General features: G+C 57.8%; 1 protein-coding gene and 2 long non-coding RNA genes across 7 annotated transcripts in view; 2 read left to right on the forward strand and 1 right to left on the reverse strand.

Moving 5' to 3' along the window:
* ZMIZ1 (zinc finger MIZ-type containing 1) overlaps positions 1-22450 on the reverse strand; it is a 235027-nt gene that overhangs the window by 151217 nt on the left and 61360 nt on the right. The gene's annotated exons all lie outside the window — the stretch shown is intronic.
* LOC144382563 (uncharacterized) overlaps positions 1-22450 on the forward strand; it is a 239241-nt gene that overhangs the window by 70036 nt on the left and 146755 nt on the right. The gene's annotated exons all lie outside the window — the stretch shown is intronic.
* Positions 11855-17530, forward strand: LOC118534144 (uncharacterized). The gene is made up of 2 exons (XR_004916516.2): positions 11855-12265; positions 16650-17530. It is a non-coding gene; the product is annotated as an uncharacterized LOC118534144 (long non-coding RNA).

Consider the following 22450-nt stretch of genomic DNA (forward strand, 5'->3'; position numbering starts at 1 on the left):
GAAACTGGGGGCCTGCTGGCCAGGAGGAAAAGGGCAGCTTCGCACTGTTCCTCTGACCAAACCCTGACCAGGGGAGGCCCCAGGCAGATCTTGTAGCGCAGGACTGGGCCAGAGCACAGACCTACCCACAGGCCACCGGGGGAGGGGGCTGGACTACCCCAGTGCCCCCTCTGAGCCTGCAGTTGAGGGCTCCAGCACCAGGCCTCCAGCTCCTCACCCCTGCTGCCAATCACCCGCCCCAACACACGCACACGCACACCTGTTGGACCTGGACCTGTGGAGTGAGAAACTCAGCCTGCCATAAACACGCAGATTCTCCAGTCTGCTAGGCCCCCTCTTTTTTTAAAAGATTTCATTTATTTATTTGAGAGACAGACAGTGAGCGAGAGAGAGAGCAGGAAGGAGGGGGAGGCTGATGCAGAGGGAGAAGCAGACTCCCCCGCTGAGCAGGGAGCCCTATGTGGGGCTCGATCCCGGGACTCTAGGATCATGACCTGAGCCAAAGGCAGACGCTTCACCGACTGAGCCACCCAGACGCCCCTGTTAGGGCCCTTCCTCAGCAACCCAGAAGCCCTGGCTGCCCCACTCCATCCACTCCATCCTGTCACCAGGGAGCCGTAAGGTCCAGCTTATAGCTGAGGATATGCTCAGCAGAGACCAGAGGTCACGAAGCTGAAAATGGTAGATAACGGGCACTGTCTCGCCCCAACCATACTTTCAACATCTCTGCCCGTCGGAACCCCTTCCTTCGATGCCCAATGGATCACCTCTACCATGCTGCCCTCCCTGATCGTCCCCCAAGTGATCGTTCCATTCCTGAACTTCCAGACATTTTGATGCTGTTTCTTTCCTTCTCCTTGCATAATTAAAATCCAGTGCCTGGTCATCTCTTTGGTTGTGAGACCCTTGTCCACTCACTCCAGGTATAGCAGAGTTGAGCCCGGAGGCTCGGGGGGCCCGAGTGCTCAGGGTTAACACTGAAATCCTGAGGCTTTTCACCAAAGAGCAGTAGCTGCAGGTGTCCTTAAGGAACAGATAAGAAAGCAGACCTAGTAAGTGGTTGTTTGGGGTCTGGGGAACTCCTGAGTAGGGCTATCCGAGAATCCCGAACTACCTTCGGTTCAATAATCCTGTCTGTCTTCGCTTCCTCTGAGAGTATTCCGAGCTGTTCTGACAGCCTGCCCACACCCAGGCCCAGGGAAGCCCAGCCCAGGCCCCTGGGCTTCCCGCCTCCTTCTCTCCAGTGTGGAATCTTGGCAAGTAGTGGTGGGGAAGGGCAAGCCAGTGTCATCACTGACCGGCAGGGACTCAGGCATGAAGTGTAGGCCTGGCAAGTCTGCTGCGGGCCCCTGACGGATGCCTCCAGGTGGGGACAGCTCTGGTGCCAGGAGCCCAGAGCAAACCTGGTGACACGTCCCGGCACTGGGGGGGACCCAAAGAGCAGAAGCTGGAGAAGGGGAGGGCTCCCAGAACTGCCCTCTCCACCCTCATAACATCTGAGATTGGTTTCCCCTTAATGAAAATGGAGAAATGACTTCGGGGGGTTGCTCCTTCATTCCATCAATCCATCCATCCATCCATTCATCTCTCCATCCATCCATCCATCCATCCATCCATCCATCTCTCCATCCATCTATCCATCTCTCCATCTCTCTATCCATCCATCCATCCATCCATCCATCCATCCATCCATCCATCCATTCATCTCTCCATCCATCCATCCATCCATCCATCTCTCCATCTCTCCATCCATCCATCCATCCATTCATCTCTCCATCCATCTCTCCATCCATCCATCCATCCATCCATCCATCCAACCATCCACCTCTCCATCCATCCATCCATCCATCCATCCATCCATCCATCCATCCATCTCTCCATCCATCCATCCATCCATCCATCCATCCATCCATCCATTCATCCATTTCCTTCTATTAACAACTAGTGACTGTGAGTACCATCTGCTGGAGGAGGACAAGAAGGAGCAGAGTTGGGGTGGTAGGTGGGGAGAGGGAAGGCAGGGTCAAAGGCTGACAAGTGCCAACCTGTATGCTTCCCAAGGGTGTTTGCACAGTGTCTAATTTGAGGCAGGCAAGACCCAGAAAGATGGAGAATTCTAGGACAGAGTGTGGGTGGGTGTGCCCACCTTGGCCTGGCAACAAAACAGAGGGCCTGGGGCATCATCCTTTTGGGCAGGATCTCAGGTAGGAGGGCAAAAGCCCAGAAGCTTGGTGGGAGAAAAGTTTGGGGCTGAAGAGAGAATTGTAGGTAGCATCAGTGAGTGGGGGCACCAGCATCCCTGGCCACATACAGACACATCCCTGGGGGCTCTTCCAAAGCCTCACCCAGGGCCCAAGTCTGATTTGCTGTGTTTTCCAGGGCAAGCTGGAGTGGCACCTCCTCCAGAGAGGCCTCGCAGAGCCAGAATGTCCTCACTAGCAGTGTGTGTGGCCCAGGCCCCAAGGGACAGCGTTCACTCATCCAGCCCCTCAGAGGGGCTCAGGCTCACAGTGCACACAGGTGGGCCTCACCCCACCAAGCCCCCCAGCCCCTTGGTGTTGGGCTTGTGCAAAGGGGCAAGGGTCTCCCCTCTCTTTGGGGCATCAAATAAATAATTTCTCCTCTAATCAAGGGGCAAGGACACAACATAGCCTGAGGGTACAGGGCGCAGCTCTGGGCTCTGACATAGCTGACTGGGGGCCTCAGCTCTGCTACTTCCTGAGCTGTGGCACTGGGCAAGAAACAGCCTCCCTGGGCTTTGCTTTCCTCATCTGTAAAATGGGGATGATAGGAGTCCCTCCTGTCAGAGTTGTAAGGCCTCAACAAGATGATGCCAGTTCCACGCATGCATGGGAAATGCTCCGTAAACAGGGACGGTCATTATTATCGCTGACTTCGGTTTGCTGCCAAGCACAGATTTGGGGTCTTGCCTGGGGAAAGACATCGGCTCTCTTACCACAGAAGGAGAAAGACCCAGGACTCTGTGAGGATGAATCCTGGCTTCAGGCCTCTCCTAGGGCTGACTCAGGAGCAGGTCCAGTGGATTTGTTCCCCAGAGATGGCCTTCCCGAGGGCCACCTGCTCCCAATTCCTTTCCATACCATGGCCAAAGGTGCTGGGCGCCCTCTAGGAGTCAGCTCTGTCCCAGGCACTCCTACACCTGCCCTCCCGTCAGCCCCTTCAGGGTGGGCATAGCCTCTCCCTTGCCAGGAACTACGGTCTTGCCTAGAGGGACACCCAGTTGGGCTTGGCCAACCCAGGCCCCTGGTGCCCACCTGGGCACTTGTCACTCCCAATGCTGAGGATCTAAATTGAATTTTCTGTCAATGGCCCCCTCTTAGGGACTTTGTCTCTTGCCTCTGCCCACTCTGCTTGGGGTGGCTGGCACCCGTCACCTGGTCCTGCACTGCCCATCTGAGGGGAGCCCTGGGGGAATACCCCTTATCTCCATCCCTAGGACGCCCCAAGCCCAATTCTTCTACAGCATTAGTGGAAGCTGGCAGAGGCTCTCAGAAGAGTCCTTGGAAGTCCTTAGTTTAAGCCTGCCAGCTTACTGGGGAGGGGACATAAGTCCAAAGAGGAACAAGGGTGGGCCCAAGACCAAGATGAGAACCAAAGAGAGAGTCAGTTCTGGTGTTGAGCCTGGACCAAGGAGCTAAGGACTCACAAGCAAGTCACCTGTCCCCCAGGTCTCAGTCTCCTTATCTGGGCTAACACTGGCTGAAGGATTAGCTGAGCTGACATTTCATCCATGATTGGCACAGGGCTGGGCAGCTCCATGGGCAGCCTGGACTCCAAGCCCTGTGCTCCCCCCACTTGAGGAGGTGGGCGGGAAGGTCGAGAGGCTGAAGGGCCCAGGGACTCCCTGTGGCACCCGCATACCGTCTAGCCCCAAGCATTCCTGGTGACCCCTCTCCTGGGCCAGGGCCAGCCCCCGGCAGTCACATCCCCCCAAACAGGCATCCCCCTGGGATTCTGGCCACGTGGGGGCCAGGCCAGTCTGAGTGGTGGCCAAGGCCCAGATTTACAAATGCTGGACAAAGGAAAGCCCTGTTCTTGCTGGCAGGAGGTAACGGGTTTGAGCTGAGGCACTAATGTCACCCAGGCCTAGATGAAATTCTGGTTCTGCTGCTTGCAAGCCACATGGCCTTAGCCTAGTCCCTGTACCTACCCCTGCCTCAGTTTACTCAATGGTATAATGGGGAGGGAGGAGGTCTAACTGGGGTAAATGCGTGGCTCAACTCCTGGCCCTCGGAAGAGCCAGGCCACAGGGGCTCTTGCTGTTTGTAGGATGGCCAGTCCTCCCGTCAAGGGCCACCCAGTGGTGGTCTGCAGGGTTGCTGCTGGGAAGGCTGGGGAGGGAGGTTGTAAGGTGTGTTAATCATTACGCTTCTCTGCAGCCCATCCCAAGATGCTCACCCATGCAGTTGCCCAGGGAAGCTTGAATGTCTCCCCCCGACCCTGTTCGAATGGAAGTGGGTTCCGACCCTGCCTTTGCCCTTTTACCCTCCGTGACCTGGGCCAGTGCCTCCCCATCCCATGAGGTCCCATCCTCCATCTGTAAAGCAAGAGGATGATGTCTGCCTAATCCCCAGGGTTGCTGGAGGGATTCTGGGAGATGGAGGATGTGGCCAGGCCAGGTGACGTGCTGTGAGGAGGCTCCTGTTCTGTCCCATACACCGACGACCTTGGCTGACCCTACCGTCCTGGGCAGCCCCGGAGCCCAGCCCTGTGGGAGCCATCACACACCCATAGTGCATCCCAGGGCCCCACCAGGAGGTACGAGGACCTCTGTAGCTGCTTCCCAGCTGAAGCGTCAGGACTAGCCTAGGGTGGCCTCCTTCTCCCTGGAGTCTGGGGTCTCCCTGCATTCTTTCAGATGGAGGGGCTCCCACAGCCCAGCAACTTCAAGGGATTTGGGGGGGAGCCACCTCTTACGTGCCCATCAATCTTTGGGACAGAAGCTGACCTCTGGGACTGGACCCTTGGACAGACTAACAAGAGGGGCTGAGGCCAGCCCCCATGATGGGTGTCTTCTTCCCACTGCCCACAGCACCCAGCACTGGCCCCTGGAATGTTTGCCGGACGCATGAAGGAGCAGTGAGGGGAGGCGCAGGGTGAATATGGCTTTAGGTCAGAGAACAGAGCAGCTGACCCGTTGCACAGCGCCTGCCACATCCAGCCCAGGCGTGGCCCTATCGGACACTGAGCACTGGTCACCCCATTTAGTCCCCACAGCGATTCTACAGAGTGGTCCTGGCACGCCCATTTCACAGATGAGGAAGCTGAAGCTTGGAGACACGAAGTCAGCTGCTCACGGTGTTAGAAAGTGGCGTAGCTAGATTCAGCGCAGGCCCCGAGCTCCGGAATCCACAGGCGGGTCCACGGCGTGGACAGCGCAGCCCACCACAGGCCGCCCGAGCACGGGTCCCCAACCAAGCTCTGCCCCAGGAATGTGACTGAACCAGGCTGGGGTATGCGGCTTTTCAAAGCTGCCCTAGATCTCCCATGCAGCGGGGGCTGAGAGCCTCTGGCCAGCCCCACGCTCACTCTTCAATCCAGGGAAAGTGTGGCTCAAGGAGGGAGGGGACATGCCCAGGATCACTGTCTGAGTGTTGCTGGAGCCTGGGACCTGGAGTCCAGGTGCCCTGACTTCTCCGACTGGGCTCCGAGCTCTCGGAAACAGAGCAGTGTCAGCCCAGCCAAGCAGCCCATAGGCACAGACCTGGGTGGGAGAGAGGAGGCAGAAGGCGCAGGGAGGCCAGAACAGCGCGCAGCCAGATGACACACGGGCCCAGCAATTCCTGACTCATGGCCACCCATCCCGTGACTCCACCCACCGCCAATGTCCCCACCCTGGCTCACACCCCACAGCCCACTGCAACCTCGAGGCCCCTCTTGTTTAGGACCAGAAAGCCACCGAGGGAGGAAGGAGCAGAGGGGCCCCACCCAGGGCTGGGTGGGAAACCTAGACCAGCCCCGGGAGCGGGGACACAGACTCTGGGACATGCAGAGGAAGACGCATTAGCGCCGATGCCCTGCCCCTCCCTGCAGTGCCCCGCAGACTTCCAGCCTGTGATGGCTAGCGCCCTGGGGACCACGGACCTGGTTTATAGGAGGAAAACTGAGGCCTGCCAAGCCATCCACTTGGGTCAACCTTCTTAGCCACAAGACTCCTTTTGCATCAGAGCCTCATACCTGGATGAATGCGTCAGGCTTCCCCGCTGCCACTTCCTCTCCCCGACAATGCGTTACTCCTCTGTCCAAGAGCCTTCCATGGCTCCCCATTGTCTATGAGGCTCAGTTCTAACTCTTCAGCCTCTTATTCAAGACCTCAGCCTGCCTCTGACCTGTAACCTTTCCCTAAACATGTCTGGGTCTCCCACCTCTGCACCCCTGCCCACATTAATCCTGCTGCCAGGAATGTCCCTGGTGCTAGAGGCCTGATGTGCTGGGGAAGAAATGAATACCCACTGAGGGGCTGTGGGGGCTCGGACACTGTGCTCCCAGAATATCAAGGACTCCTCACAGCTGGCTCTGAAAGGCCCATGTGGCAGATGCTGAGGCTCAGGGGGTGAGGTGTCCAAGGCCGCTGGGGCTGAGCTGTGACCATACCACAGGGAGGGGCAGGGCCCCACAGACCTTCCCTGTTGCTGACAAGCTCTCGGCTGCTCCACAAGCTCAGGGTAGCCCCGAGTCTGTGAGCCTATCTGATTTCACAGCAACTCGGATCTGCTCACTTGGTGTCCTGACCCTCCCTCTGCCCCGCTTTGGGAGCAGGTGATACCCCAGGGTGTACCCCCTGCTGATGCTGAGCTGGGTGTAGGCTGTGGGCACCTGGCTTGGGGAGGGGGCCGTGGGCCCGAGAAACAGGGCAGTGCAGTGGCCAAGGGTACTGACTCCGGGGCCGGCTGCCCAGTTCAAAGCCCAGCAGGTTGGTTCACCTCTCTGTGCCTCAGTTTTCTCCCCAGGAAATGGGGGTAAGGGGAGCAGTGAACCCATAGAGACGGGGGATATGCATTTCTGTCGACAGGCCATTAAAGCAGCGCCTCCACAGAGGACCACAGAAGCCCTCAGAGCTCACAGTACCATTACCTCGGGTCTCCCCGAGCGCCTTAGGCTCAACATCACAACTGAAGGAAAACCAAAGGCCTCTGAGCACCTGCCAGGAGGGAGGAGGAGGACAGGAGATTGGCAGCACAACCTGCCCCTCGGCACTGCCCCCGTCCTGGCTTCTGGGCCCCAGGCCCACTAACCTAGCCCTCCTGCCTGATCACTGCAGGGTTCTGCAGAGACCCCAGCATGCACCATCACTGAGCTCCTGGGAGCAGGGAGAAAGGCAGGCTCCTGCCTGGGTGCAGATACCCAGCTTTGCCCCTGTGCTGTTGGCCCAGACCTGGGATGACGCAGAGAGGGGCCATGCCAGCCTCAGCACCCCCATCAGCCACAGGGCCACGAGCAGCCACCCATGCGTCTCTCCCTGCCTGGGGCTCAGCACAGACAAGGCGCCCTGGCTGGGCTGGAGACCAATGTCTGGGATGCATGATGCAGGCTCCGGGCCAGTTAATCCCAAACCTGGTTGTCCTTATAGGGTACAAATTTATCCTACCCCCAAATCCTTTATCTCATGGGATGCTCTTAGCTGCGCAGAGCTGCTGCTTCTCCCTTTTCTTTCTACAGCTGAGGCCCAGAGTGGTGGAGTGGCTTGCCCAAGTGCACCAGCAAGCTCGTGGTGGATCCTAGACCACGAAGCCTGGTCTCTGGGCTCCCAGGCCTAACCCTACTATGAGGTTTCTCTTGCCAGTCCCTAAAGGTGACCAACTGTCTGGGAGAAGATAAGTCATCAGCATGTGTGGGGTGAGGCATGGGCGTGGGCCTGAAGCTTCCACCCGTGGGAGGACCTAGGAGGGGATCAGTGCAGGTCAGAGGCAGGGCAGCCTGAGAGCCTGAGGTCCGGCGGCTTCCTTTCTCAAGAGGGTATGATTCCTGGCAGCAGCTCCCACGGGAAATAGTAGAAGCGCCACCCGCGGGAAACATGGGGTGGGACAAAGGGGGTGCCGGGCAGGGTTTCCTGTCGGGTGGGTGACCTGTGTGCCTGTGGCCCTGGGGCCAGGCCAGGGTTGGGCTTTGCCTCATCCCTGGCTCAGGCCCAGACCACCCTGAGTCCCATCCTCCAGGCCTTCCCCGGCTTCCTGTCCCACTGGCCGCACCCGGCCCAGGAGAGAGGCAGGGCCCTGGGGCCGGGGGGATGGGGTGGGGTGGGGGTGGGCTCCTCACAAGCGCTCAGGTTTTCTGGGGTGAGAGTGGGCAGACTGCCCTGGCCTGCTCGGTGGCCTCTGGCCTCTGACCTCTAGACCTCCAGCTACTTGTTTTCTAGCAAAAGGACTCCACAAAAGCAGCAGTGGGCTTTCTACCCAGCAGTGCACAACTCCAGGCGCAGCTGAGCGGGGCCGCAGGAATCAGGCCCTCCCGGGGGGCCTCGAATCACCGCCTTCCCCCACTTGGGGCAGAGGGGTAGTGTCACTTTTGAGGAGCCATGAGGGAGGGACGAGGACAAGGGGAGAAGCTGAAGAGGGGACAGCTGCCAGGCCTCAGAGGCAGAACTTCCTGGTGCTGAAAGATGAGGGGGGGAGCAGAGCCCCTCTGCAGAAGGTGCAGCACCCCCGCTGGGCAGTGCAGCCCCCACCCCGGAACAGCACCTTGTCCGACCCTGGCACGGACCCAGTGTGCGAGCCTTTCATCCCACTCCTGGCCTTGCACGCCTGCATCCTGACACGTGTCAGGGGTCGGGGGGAGGAGGGGGGCTGGAAGTTTGGCCCAGGGCTGTGGGGCCACCCATGGCCTCCGGGTGAACCCAACCTATTCCCTGTGTCTCAGGAGCCAGAAACTCACCTGTCCGTAAGCGGGGATGTGGTGGGAGCGTCGAGGTTGGTGGCCTGGCCCAGGGAGGGGGAAAAGGCTTGAACAAAGGCCCTCAGCCCCCCAACCCTGCTCCTCCTGGTTTCCTAGGGCACAGGCTTTGGGCAGCCCCAGCACCCCAGGTCTCTCTCAAGACTGCTGGGCAAACAGGCGCCTCAGAAAGCAAACAGGCCAGAATGTCCAGAAGACTCCTCCAGCCTGCCGCAGACCCACCAGGGACAAAGGCCTCTCATAGCTCAGTGTTGGGGAGGAGCACAGAGGGGAGGTGGTTTGGGTCTGACTGGGGCTGGGCCCTGCCTGAGATCACCCCAGGGACAGGGACAGAGCTGGGAGCCAGGTTTCCCATGTGCACCGTGGGCAGCCTAAGAACCTCCCTGGGGGCCATGCTGGGATGGGTCTGATCCCAAGGGCAGGGGCTCACTTTGGCCACACCCTGGCTGCCCAGTGCACGGCACTGATGACTTATCCATATTATTGCAATCAAACAGGCCCTGATGGGGCCAGCTGTGGGCCCAGATTGATGCTCTGCCTGGAAGGACTCTGTTGGGGATGCCGAAAGCCTAAGGCCTGTGGCCTGAGGTGAGCAGGGTGGAAGACAGAAGCCAGACTCCAGCCTGGTGGGTAGCAAGGGACAAGTTACCAGGAAGAGTTACTAAGACAGCCATGGGGCAATAGTGAGTTTCCTGACCTTGGGGGCATGCAAGCTAAGGCTGGGAACACACTGCCCGAGGTGGCATTCTGGGACTCTTGCCTAGTACCTTCATAACCACCCCTGTCCAGGATCCATATTCAGTTGTGGGTGGCAGGATGGTTGGCCCGTGTCACCAGCTCACCCGTTGGTCCCCCACTTCTATCCCTTTCTTGAATTGGAGTATCCCAGCTATAAGAAAACAGCCTTGGGCTCATGAGCCTGTGGGACTCTTCCAGGCTGAATACCCCAAATCCTATCGCAACAGAAGCAAGGTCTGACAATGCTCTGTGTGGCCCGGATGCCAGCCCTCTGGGCCCCTCATGCTGGGCACCTGGTGGGTTTAGCTGTCAGCCCATCTGGGGAAAGTATGCCTAAGCTTGCCCAGAGCCCAGGGTAGCCTGCGGGGTCAGCCGCACCCTGATGGGCATCCAATGGCTGCCTTCCTCCTGGGCTTCAGCTTAGCCTGGATCCTTGGTCCACCCTGAGATGTTGCCTGATGCCGGCTTGGCAGGGAGCATGTCTGGGCCAGGGACGGTCTTGTAGTGAGCCCAGGCCTGGCACAGACTTGGCTGCCAGGAAATGTTTATCAAAAGAAGGAGAAAGAGAAGGAGCAGGGAGGAAGGAGGCAAACAGGCATATGAACCCAGGTGGGCTCTCAGAAGCATGGTCCCCATGGGCCCCCACAGGCCCCCACAGGCCCCCACAGCCTTCCTCCTCCTCCAGGTCCCAGCGGGACTGTGTCTTCTATAGCTAAGACATGCTGAGCCGCTGGGTAAACCTGGAGGAGGCCCACTTCCCCTGGGGCTCTCCACCCAGGGTGCTTCAGAGAAGGCCCTGAAGTCCCCAGGGTTCAGGGCCTCTGCACTCTGCCTACATCTGCTCTGGCTCCCAGCACTGCAGAGGAAGGGGACCCTCCCCCCAGCTGCTCAGTCTGTGAGACACTAGGCACTATCTCTGTACCTTGCTGGTTACGCCCCGCGGGTGCTGGGGTCCCATCCTCCTGGAATGGCAGTGGCCAAGGGACATGGCTGCTTCATGACGGGAGCAAGGGGTCTTTGCAATCAAAGGTGATCCTGCCCATCCAACAGGAAGAAAATATATCACAGGGGTGGGGGTTCCCCAGAAGTTCCAGAAGACCCTACTCCTTGCCCAGCCCAGCCCCGGTCCTGGCACATAGTAGGTGCTTAACACCTATCTGTTGAATTCATCAGTGGCCTGCTGGATGCATACGGGATGGCCTGACTTGGGCTCTCCTGCCGAGGGGCCAGCACTCAGCAGCATGCTCCAGGGGATGCGACAGATGGAGGGTGCACATGCGCATGCCCCTCTGTGAGGCTGGGGCTCTGCCCTTTTGAGCCTTTCCTGGTCAGAGGACATTTCAGGGCTGGGAGGGTTTCCTGTAGTCAGCAAGGCTAACACTTCCTCTGCCCAGATGGAGGTAGGAGAGGTCCAAGGAGGGCAGGAGGTCAGAAGCAGGGCCATTCCCTAGGCCAGGCCTCCCCACACCAAGGCTAGAGGCCCAAGAACCCCAGGGCTGCCCTCTCTGTCCCCAGTGACCCTTATGTCCAGCTCCCACACCAGTGTGGCCCCCTCCCCTGGCTCCACGCCTCAGCCTCCTGGCTGCAGCCGGCCTGAACTGCTTACTTAGACAAACAGGGAAAGCGGCCACGTGACTGGCTAAGGTTTCCTGGACCAGAGACGGACGGGGACACACACACACACACACACACACACACAACCACTCACAGTGGGTCAGGTGGTCATGTGGCCCAACAGGGCAGGGACTGGGTCAGCTCAGGTTCCCATGTCTCTGAAGGACAAGTGACTGGGCCTGCCTTTCTGCACCTAGAAGAATGCCTTCTCCAAACACTTGTTTTCTGCTTCCTGGACGCGCCAGGGCCATGCTGGATGGGAAGAGAGCGGAGTGGGGGGGAGGGGGAGGAAGGAGGGGGAGGAGCCTGCGTCCAGCCCTCGGGCCTCTGTTGGGTGTTTTCCTTCCGCCCTCCCCACCCAGAGGGCAGCTGCCTGCTGGGAAACTGTGGCCGCCCAGCCAGGGAGCATCCCCAAGCCCAGGATTCGGATGTGGGGCAGAAGGGGAGCCGAGCGAGGCTCCGGGAGGAGTCTCTGAGTGAGTCAACGGCAGACCTGTCAAGGCCTTATACCAGAGCAGGGCTTTTGCAGCAGGACTCCGTGGCCGGCCCTGGGGGCATCCAGGGAGGAGAAAGGGTGGGAGAAGGGGGGGTCTCTAGTCCAAGTTGGCAGAAGCAGCTCTGCTTTTGGTCTGTTGTTCGGGGAAGGTCTGTGGGCCAGGGTCTTGAGGGCTCTTCCAGCTTTGGGGCTCTGTGTCTCGGACGCTTCCCTAGAATGGCAGGCCTGTCCCCACAGCCCACCCAGGGAGAAGGGGGCTCACATCTCTTGACAGGCAGGGCTGAGACCGGCTGGGGGTGGGGAATGCCACCAGCCCCCTGCCCTGGCCTCAGGCCTGACCCCCAGCAGGCCGGCAGCACAGAAACCCACCTCCCAGACACCTCAGGAAGGCGACAGAGAGACGAGGGGCGTGGCTGGGAGATCTCAGATAGAAGTCACTTCCGGCCAGGCCTGGCTAAGTCCTTCGGCCTCTGCTGTATCACTGGATCCGCACAGCCACTCCAGTAGGTAGGTGATGCTGTCACCCCATGTGACAGACGAGGGCTCAGCAACCTGAAGGTCACGGGGTTAATATGGGGTGGGCCAATCTGACCCCTGAGAGCTGGCTAGAAGCATCTGTGTGCTTACCAGAACCCGAGGTCCCGGGGCTGGGCCCGGAGCACTGGGCTGGCCAGTCCTCTGCAAAGCCCTTGACAAGGTTTCTGAGGGGGCCGGGCTTGGGTTCCCCAGGGATGCACACCCAGGGATGCACACCCCCACAGTCCCAGGCAGCTTCTGTGAGGGTCCCCAGAGTGCGGGGACCAAGGGGAAGACAGTGTGGGAGGGGGAAAGCAAGGACACAAGGGAAGGTAGAGAGAGCTGGTGGGGTGGGGGAGGGTGGAGAGAGACCGGAGAAACACAGACAGAGAGAAAGAGCAAGAGAGGCGTGATTGGAGAAACAGAGAAGGGGGCCAGGAGAGCTGACAGCAGGAAGGAGGGCAGGCGGGAAGGAGGCAGAGGGGAGGAGGGGAGGAGGGCCGACACAGCCAGAAAGAGCGGAGGGGAAGAAGGGAAGGGAGGAGCAAGGGGAAGGAGCTAATGTGGGGAATAATCCAGAAGCAAGGGGCAGGGATGGAGAAGGCAAGAGCAAGAAGCAGAAAAACAGAAAGGGATCCGGGGTCAGGGAGGGAGAGGGCCCTGGAAAACGGAGAGGCAGGGGGAACGCACACCCGCCCACCGAACGTTAAATACCTAACAGGAGATGACAAATCAAATGGGAATTACTGCGGTAAAAACATAATTAGAAACTTGATTGAAGTTAAACAGAATTTACATAACACTGCAAATTAACTTTACACGGAAACTATTCACTGGGAAGGCAATGAAAAGGCATTTCATTAGTAATCTATATTTAAACAATAGGCACAATGGAGCCTTCTGATGAGGAACTTGGTGCCTTCAACCACAGCGAGTGCCAAAGGCTGCTGGAGGACAGAAGGCAGTGGGCGCTCCAAGAGGAAGTGGGCAGGGTCCAGGACCTCATCCCTGCACCTGCTAACGGGGGCTGGGGCTGAGTGGACGCAGGGGGCCAGAGCAGATTCTGGTATAGGTTCTGCCCTTGACTCGCTGTGTGGCCCCGGGCAAGTATCTCCCCTTCTCTGGGCCTCTGTTTCCTCATCTGCAAGATGAGGAATTTGACGAGGAGGCTTACATGAGAGTGCCTGCAAGTGGGGATATTGTAGGAGAGCCCGGGAGATGGTGGAGGGCAAAGGTAAGAGTCTGGGCTTGGGCTTGGGCTTCAGATGGACTCGGTTCAGAGCTCTGCCTGCCACTTAGTAGCTGTGGTATCACACAAACTTCCTCCTCTCTGGCCTGGCTTTACCCATCGGTTCAGTGGAGATAAGTCCACTCCCACCTGCCATCACCCAGGCGGGGGAAGGATTTAGGGAGAGATTGGGTGGGGACAGGCTTAAAGAAAAGTGAGTCTGAAGGCACAGGATTACTTGTCCCACCCGCCCAGCACACTAATTAGATTACCCACCGCCTCGTGCCCCAGAGCTGTGTGTGCATCATCCGAGCGGCTTCCCATGGCCCCCAGTCCCCAGTGCAGAGTCAGAGGTGTATCTCCTAGAGGGACTGGGGGGCCACCAAGTCCCTGCCTGGCTCCATCCTATTCTCAGCGGGGAGAAGTCTCCCGAGCCTTGGCCACATCCCAGTCCTATGAGGCTGTGCGCTTAGGCGGATGTGCTGGACTGTGGCCCCCGGAGCCCCCCAGCTGGCTGCATGCTCACCCTACCTCCCGTCCCACTCATATGTCCCACTCAAGTGCCCCGATGCGCACCTGCCCTGCCCCCGGGCAGCGGCTCCGCTCCGCAGCCTTCCCTGACAGAGCCATGGGCATCTCTCCGCTGAGAGCTGAGGGCTGAGTGTGAAGCCCCACAGACTCACAAAGGAGGATGCCTGCCCCCCACCAAACTCGCACACAATTGCCCACCAAAGGCAGCGAGCTCCTCTGCTCTAACTGGTGAGCGTGAGCGGGCAGCTCTGACACACACTCATAGTCCGGGAAGTTTCTACAGTTTCTTTTAAGATAAAGGATCCAGCAGTGCTTAGAGATTCAATAGGAAGCTGCTGGGTGCCCTTCCCCCTGCAGGCAGCTCAGAGCTGCCGCCTTGAGCCCTGTGTTTTCAGACAAGTGCTCCAGGCAAGGGGGAGGTCTCCTGAGCCCAAGAACCTCACAGAGGAGGTGGGAGGTCAGGACAGGTGGAAACTTCTTAAAAGAAAGTGCAAAGTGTGCAGATATCAGGGCAAGAGACTCCGCTGAGATCAGAGAGCGCCGGCCCAGGTGACACAGAGGTCCCTGGACATGGGCTCACGCTCAGCCCAGACACCCACGGGCCCTGGCCCCTATGTTGCCGGGTACGGAGGAGAAGCTGCTCTGGTTTCTCCTCCCTGTCTTCCACCCCTCTCCAAATATGGCTCATTTTGAGGCCTCTGAGCCTTTCCTATGCTGTTCCCTCTGCCTGGAGTGTCCTTTCCCTGCTTTGCCAGCAAAATTCTCCTCGTCCGTTGAGAGCCTGCTCTCTCAGTCCTCCTGCACCTTCTCTGTCTCCTTTGCTGCCCCCACCCTGTCTTCCCGCCCTGCAAGGGCTGGATGCCCATGACTCAGACTCAGGCTTCTGATCGGCTCCCTCTCCATTCCCTCCCGACGTGACCTCATCAGCCTCATGGCTTGCAACCGCATCGGTGCACAACAGCTCCCACATTTCTATCTCCAGTCAGGCCCTCTCTGCCTCCCAGACTCCTACACCCAACTGCTGGCTCAAGCTTTCCACTTGGGTGTCTCAAAGGCGTCTCCAAGTTCATGCGTCTAAGACATACTCCTCAGCTTCCTTTGGCCCTCCCCCACCATCATTCCTGGCCGATTAAATGACCACCTCTGTCCTACCAGTGGCTCCTGTCCTAAACCCGAGAGCCTCCCTTGACTGCCCCTGTCTTCTCTCCTCCGGCACCTCTAATCCACACGCACGCCTGTCTGCAAGGTCTCTGGAGTCATTCAGACTCCCATGGTCCCCCCGCGCTTCCCCTGCTGGCCCTAGACCCAGGCGCCACCATTTTACCTGGGTCCCGGCCACCTCCCTGCTCCACTCTTGCCTGCCTCCGTGAGTGGGTCCCCCAGGATCTCTCTGATTTCCCAGCCCCTCACTTCACTGAAGCCACATGGCGTCCCTGATCCTTCCTTGAACGTGCCAAGCACCCGTCTCACTCCCTCTTTCCATTTATGTCTCTGCTCAAATGCTGCCTTGTTAGAGGCCTTTTGTGACCATCCTTTGTCCGAGGATGTCCACTTCACCCCACCTGGCAGACTCTGTTCCTTTACTCAGCTAACTTCCCCTCTTAGAAATCGGCATCACCTGACATATTATATGTCACATTTTAGGTATTTACTGTCCATGCCTCTTATGGGAAAGTAAACACCATATTATTTCCTGCTGGGTCTCCAAAACATCAAGCAGGTCCCTGCATGGAAACTTTCTTTTTTTTTTTTTTTAGATTTTATTTATTTATTTGACAGAGAGAGACACAGTGAGAGAGGGAACACAAGCAGGGGGAGTGGGAGAGGGAGAAGCAGGCTCCCCGCGGAGCAGGGAGCCCGATGTGGGGCTCGATCCCAGGACCCTGGGATCATGACCTGAGCCGAAGGCAGATGCTTAACGACTGAGCCACCCAGGCACCCCTGCACGGAAACTTTCTTAATGAACATTTGGGATATGAACAAATGAATGATGCCACTTCCTCCGGGAAGCCTTCCCTGAATGCCTGCCTGCAGAATCTGCACATGGCCTCTCCTCCTCCTTTCCCCGTGTAATCACAGACACGACACAAGCCTTGAGCACTGAACTTACGGAGTTAGGCCTGCCTCCGTTGCAAATTGCAGCATCTCAGGGCAAGGCTGGATGTGATACATCGTCCAAACCTAGCCCTTAGTGCAGGCCTGGCTTGGTATAAGAGTCAGTGAGTGTCAGATGTGTGAGCTAATGACTAAATGGATGGCTGGAAGGATAGGTGGATGAACAGAGAGTAGATGGATGGATAGAGGAGCGATGTAAGGATGGTTTGGTGGGAGGATGGATGGATGGAAAGATGGCTACGAGAGAGGATGGATGACGGGTGTACGGATGGATAGAGGGACGGGTCCCACCACGGTCGCACAATAAACACTGGTGGTTGCTTGGGCTCAACAGCCAGACTTCTATGGGGTGAGTGGGCCAGACCAGAGCAGTGTAGTGAGAGTCAAAGTATAGAAACAGGTAACAGCAGACAGGATAGAGCTGAGCCTCTATGGTGCGAGCAGAGCTTGCCATGTGGCCCCTGGCAGGACCGTTCACGTCCCTGTGCCTTGGTCTTGCAGTGCAAAAATGCAGATAATCATTCCTGCCCGGAGCGATCAGGGAAATCGCTCTGAAGTTTCAAATACTGCCACAAAGGAGACCACGGCCACATTTCCAGCGACTCACATGTCTGGGCAGTTCTGCCTTGGAAAACCCTCTCTTCTCAAGCCCCGTCTGGCCCTGCTGACTGTGGCCTCAGTGCTCCATCCACAAGGGCTAGGACCCCCAGCCATGCCCACGGAGTTCAAACGGAACCAGGCTGCTAAGACAGATGAACTCCAAATAACAATCAGGCCCAACTGATTCACGGAATCCTCAAGAACTGGAGTAAACCCATTTTCGAGACGGACAAACTGAAGCCCAGCGGCATTTTGTACCAGACACACGCAAGGAGTTACAGAAGCCCCACATCCGGGGTCAAGGGCTGGGTGTGGAGACCGATGACCCTCAGCTCGGCCAGCCCCATGGCGAGCTGGCTGCCCGGCCACGCCCCTGGCCAGGCAGGTGAAGGTGGTCGTGTAGCGTGCACGCAGCAGGGCTCTGCTGTTAGCTTTCTAGGTCTGGTAGCTGAGTGATGGAACTGCGGCTCTCTTCCTCACACCCCTCACAGCACTGGCCTGACACCCACCACCTCCTCCTCCTCGTCCTGGGTACGCAGGGACAGAGATGGGACACGTGTGAACAGCCAGGGACACAGATGGCAGTCCACTCCCCGCCCCCACCTGGGTCCCCCAACGGCCAGGCTAATCTCAGCGGCCTCTTGGGCCACCGACGCACATCCCGGGATGCCTGCTTGATCTGGGGCCTTGTCTCCCCACACTGCGGCACTGCTACACCAGCCGACCCCTCCTAGTGGAAATCTTTGACTAAAAAACATATTTAAGTTTTGTTTCTTCTGGGACTCAGGGGCTTTGTGTAGTTGTCTTTTTCTTCCTGGTGAGAAAAGCAGAAAGCCATGGCCTTCCTGTGCGGCCCCCAGGCAGGGTGACGGGGAGAAGCTGTCGGGGTATTTTTAGCCGGCTACAGGCCCCCCCAGCGTCTCCTCTCCGCTGTGCCTGGCTCCGGAGAATTATCTTACAGGGCCGGCCGGCAGCCACTTCTAAAGCCACTCTCTGACCCCTGCCTGAATTCCTTCCTCATTATGAACTGCTCACCAGATCTCTGACCAACACTTGGGGCCATTTTTTGTGTGCCCACCTCTTCAGAAAACCAGCTCACTCCCTGCCCTTCGTGATTCTGGGTCCCAGCTGAGTCCTACCTGGACAGGAGGTTTAATTAACATATATATTTTTGACTTAATTAATATTTTCCTTTACTTCAAGTCACTTTTTTTAAGCTTCAACAAATCTGGACTTGTCCAAATTGATCACATCCATGAAATAACCCATCTATATGCTCGATATACATATTGCCAAGACACTTTAATAAGTATACGACCGATGAAAGAAAAGTGTATGTCTTTCATTTACTACCTAATTCCAGAATCTTGTCACAGGCTACCAGAGTTACATGGGCCAAGCTTTGGCAAACTCACTGTTGTTTATCAGCCCTCTCCTTGTACAGAAAGAGAAAGCGTCATGGGGAGGGATAGTTGGCTCACAGGGCCCCAGAATCCACCAGCAAATAAGGCCAGGGGAGGAATAAGGTGGTCACAGTCATGATGTGCTAGAAACTTCATACTGTCCTTTCTTCCCAGCACGGGGTGAGACCATTTCTTTCCCCACACGTGAACTCGGCTGTGAGAATCTAGGCAGGTGGGCAGTAGGCCTTGTGAAGAATGTGGCCCCAGGATGGGGTGTCCCAATGGAGGGCTGCAGGCCATGCTCGAGGACCAGGGTCCAAGGTAGCATCTTTTCTCAGCATTCTCTCTGAGGCCTCTGGTTTATATCTGCCCCTTGCACCAGGCTCCCTCAGGCCAGAGTCGGTAGGGGCTAGAGCATAATGCCCTCTCTGGTTAGATTGGACAGCACAGAATGGACCCTTCCCCTCCCCCTCCCCACCAGCTCCTGTGGCTGCAGGTGCCCATTCTGGGCCTGAGTGTCCCCAGGTGTGCCTTGAGGGGTAAAGCCTGATGACCCAGAGGCCTTACCTTGTGGTTCTTGGACCTCACTGAGCCCCTCTGTCCTTCCCCACTCTGCCCGCAGGTTGGAGACCCTGACTGGGCCCCCAGCCCAGTGCCCTGGTGCCTGCCCCTCCCGCTGAGAACAGGATGTGGGTGTCAGGAGGTGAAGGAGAGTGTGGGGTCGGGGTGGGGAGTGGCCTCGGGACTGACTTCCTGAAGCCTGATCGGTTTACCACAGTCAGTTGGGCCCAGGACCGCACAGCTGTGAGTTATAAATGTCCCTGTCAGAGCCCAGGCCGAGAGGCCCCGCTCTGGTGGAGGGGCTAGGGTCCACAGTGCCCACTCCTCCAGGGGCCTCCCCAGGTGAGGGCCCCATCCTCCAGGAGGCCCTCCACAAGTGTCCAGCCCTCATGACCTCTGGGCTCTCTCGACTCCTGTCTCGACAATGCCTGATGCGACAGGGTCTAATCCCACCTCCCCGTGCCCACTCTTTGCCCTTCCAGGTGTGAATCTTGTGGTTCCAGCTACCTCGAGAGCTCTCAGAGGGCAGGGACGAGCCTGGGCCTCTACCCAGCATAAGACCCGGGACTTGGCACACAGCCAGCCACCCTGGTGACAACCTCAGGGGCAACTGTTCCAACTCAGCAACCTGCTTCCCACGACCCCAACCGCCCCTTGTGCCTGCCCACTGGGGCCCACACAGCACAGGAGAAGGGGTGGGGGAGGAGAGGGGACTGGGCTCTGTGCCCTGCACATCCAGGGGCTCCTCGAGGGTCCCATTCTCCCTGCTTGCTCTCCTTAGGGCTCCCTCAACCTGGCACATGCAGTGTGGCTCCCAGTCTGGGGTGCTCAGGGCCGAGCCTACAGGGTGAGAAGGTGGGTCCCTCCAGCCCCGAGGCTTGGGCCATCTTCCTGCTGGGGCCACAAGGTGGGCCGCACAGGGCTGGGGCTCAGAAATGTAGTAAAGGCAACAGGAATAAGCAGGGGGCGGTCCAGGCTCGCAGGGCCTGAAGCGTATACTATTTTGGGGTCCTCTTTAGAAATATATATAGAACTACAAATACATATTTAAAATGAGAAAAGAAACACCACCACATTCCTAGAGCCTCAGGAGTCCGGGCCCCTCTAAACCATTTACCAGAGATGCTCACCCAGAAATGTTCCCGACAGCAACCTGCTGCCCCGCCCCACCTAGAACACTCCACAGCTGCCCGCAAAACTCCCACTTCCACCGGGGCGGTGCGGGGTGGGGCCCAGAGGCTGGAGCTTCATGGGTTCCCGGTGAGTCTGCCTCTGATCAATAACAGTGATGGAACTGCCAATGATCTTAATACCGAACATTAATGGACCTTCTTTATCTGGTACCATTCTAAGTACTCTATGTGAATTAACTCATTTAATCTCACCACAACCTCTAAGGTAGGGACTCTACCTATTTTTAACAGCCACAGCAAGGTTCAGAAACCAGCCCGAGGTCACACAGGTAGGATGTGAGCCCCGACGGCCTGGCGTGGGTGCAGGTATGAGCCCTCAATCACTGCACTCGGGTCCTGCTCTGGACTTTTATCTGACTCAGAGGCTCGGACAGCGGCGGCGACCAAGGGTGGACGCTGCGTGAAGTCCCTCTGATTAAACCACTCAGTCATTCCGCACAAATCCTTACGTGCCAGTGCCAACATCTTGACGGTAAACAGAGGCCCCTACTTCCTCGCTCTGCTCAGGGCACGCTGGGGTCCTCTCTATGGGCAGAAGTGGGCACCCCATTGACTTCCTGGGGCTGGGGAGGGGAGGTGTCCTAGAGATGGGTTGGGCCCACCCAAAGAGACCCCCCAGTCAGGGGTGAGGAGTGGGGTTTGCCGAAGGTCACGCAGCATGCTGTCCAGCTCCCTCATTTTACAGACACGAGAAACATGGCTTCCCCAGGGCCACCCAGGGAGCGGTGACCCCATGTGAGGCCTAAGGCTGGTCTCTGCAGGGGTGGGGCAGATCGCCAGCAGCCCCAGGGGTGGTCAAGGTCCGGTGCTGGTGGGACAGGCTGGCCAGGCTGCAGCGGAGGGAGGACACAACCCTGCCTTTTGGCCTCCTTGGAGCAGGTCCTTTGTTTTCTCTCTGTTTTCCATCTGCCCGCGCCCCCCAGCCTTCCCGGCTTCCCCTGATTGTGTGCAGGGTGATAAAAGGGCAGATGAGCAGGAGATCTCTGATGGCGGTCACCTCCCAGAGACACTGTGGCGGCGGCGGGTGGCTAAGGGGGGCCCCCGGGTGGGTGACCGGGCTCACCCCCGGCTGTGCAGAGCGCTTCTCTGAGGGACGCTTGGCACGTGGCCCCCAGAACACTTCCAGCAGCCCTGGGAGGAAAACACCACCATCCCCCGTTTTAAAGAGGGTGAGACCGAGGCTCCAGAGAGCAGTGGCCAGGACTGGGTCCCTGGTCTCTGAGATTTCCAACGGGCCGTGCCAACCGTGGTCCTGACCTCTCTGGCCACTCACAGGACACCGGGCCTCGTCAGGCATTCCGCCTTTATATCGAGAACGGGCCATTTTCAGACTGTCCAGGAAGAAAGAAAGCAGAAGTTCAGGCTGGTCACTCTGTGCGGGATGGAGCAGAGTCTGACTTCCCGCCTCCCTGAAACAGAGTCCTTTTAGACTGCTTCTGGGGGCAAACGATTCCTCTGTGGTGGGTGAATTCCTAAGGACAGCAGTGAGAGGAGCGTGATCCAGGGACGCTGTTAGCCTGGGTGTGGGATGGGGCAGTGGTGGCCTGCAGGCCAGGACTGGCCAACCCTGACCTCAGGTCCCCACCGCCGCCGACCCTGGCCTCACCCACCTGGCCTCCTGACCTGGTGTTCTCAGACCCTCCCTGAGCATGTCCCCAACTTCAGTTACTAGATACTTTAAGCCACATCCGTGTTCCATCTAAATTATTTATGTATTGTTATTGAAATCACTTTCTTTTTACATACCCTCATTCAAAGCAATACTGTGTGAAATCATGGGTTTGCTATATTAATTATATTTTTTCTAATTCCCATAAAGATAAATACATAACATTAAGATCTGAAATTCAGACACTCACACAGAGCTTGAGGCCCGATGCTGCGTACAGGCAGGACCTGGGGAAGCTGGCCAAGACTTGGGGGTCAAGCCTCTGGAGGTGGGCTCAGGGGGCTGTGGGAGCAGAGCCCTGCGCTGGATGGGGAAGTGGGAGGAGGTGTAAGTTTCCAGAAGGGTACACAGAAGGTTTGGTTTGGCAATCAGCTCAGACCAGACTACATCTTCTCTCTGTTGGGGCTGGAGTTCGGTCCAGATATTTCTCGGCTGCAGATAAAGCCATCTCCTTGCAAATTCCTCCTGACACGAGCACGATATAGCCAGATGAGCCCAAACACGTGGGGCAGGGGTCTGTCTCTTTACTGGGGGACGCTAGACCTCCCTGGGCCTCAATGTCTTCATTTGTACAGAAACAATGAATGAGCCAAAGGTTCCTCTCAGCCTCTCTGAACTGTGGTGATACGTGGTGCTCCTGGTGACCTCTGGGCCCCTTCTCATCACCTATGGAGACGTCCCTTGACCCATCCTTCCTACACCTGATTGGGGGCCTCAAGTGACTTCTGGGGTGCCAAGGGGAGACAGGGCCATCCTGTGTGACAGCTACAAAATTAGATAATCAGCTAATCACCAGCAAATTAGCAGCCCATCTTTACATAGAACAAATATAGTATTTACGTAAAAGTTGTTAGGAGTTTCTCTCTTTTTAATTAG

This window comes from Halichoerus grypus, chromosome 7, assembly GCF_964656455.1.
Source record: "Halichoerus grypus chromosome 7, mHalGry1.hap1.1, whole genome shotgun sequence".
NCBI classification, from domain to species: Eukaryota; Metazoa; Chordata; class Mammalia; order Carnivora; family Phocidae; genus Halichoerus; species Halichoerus grypus.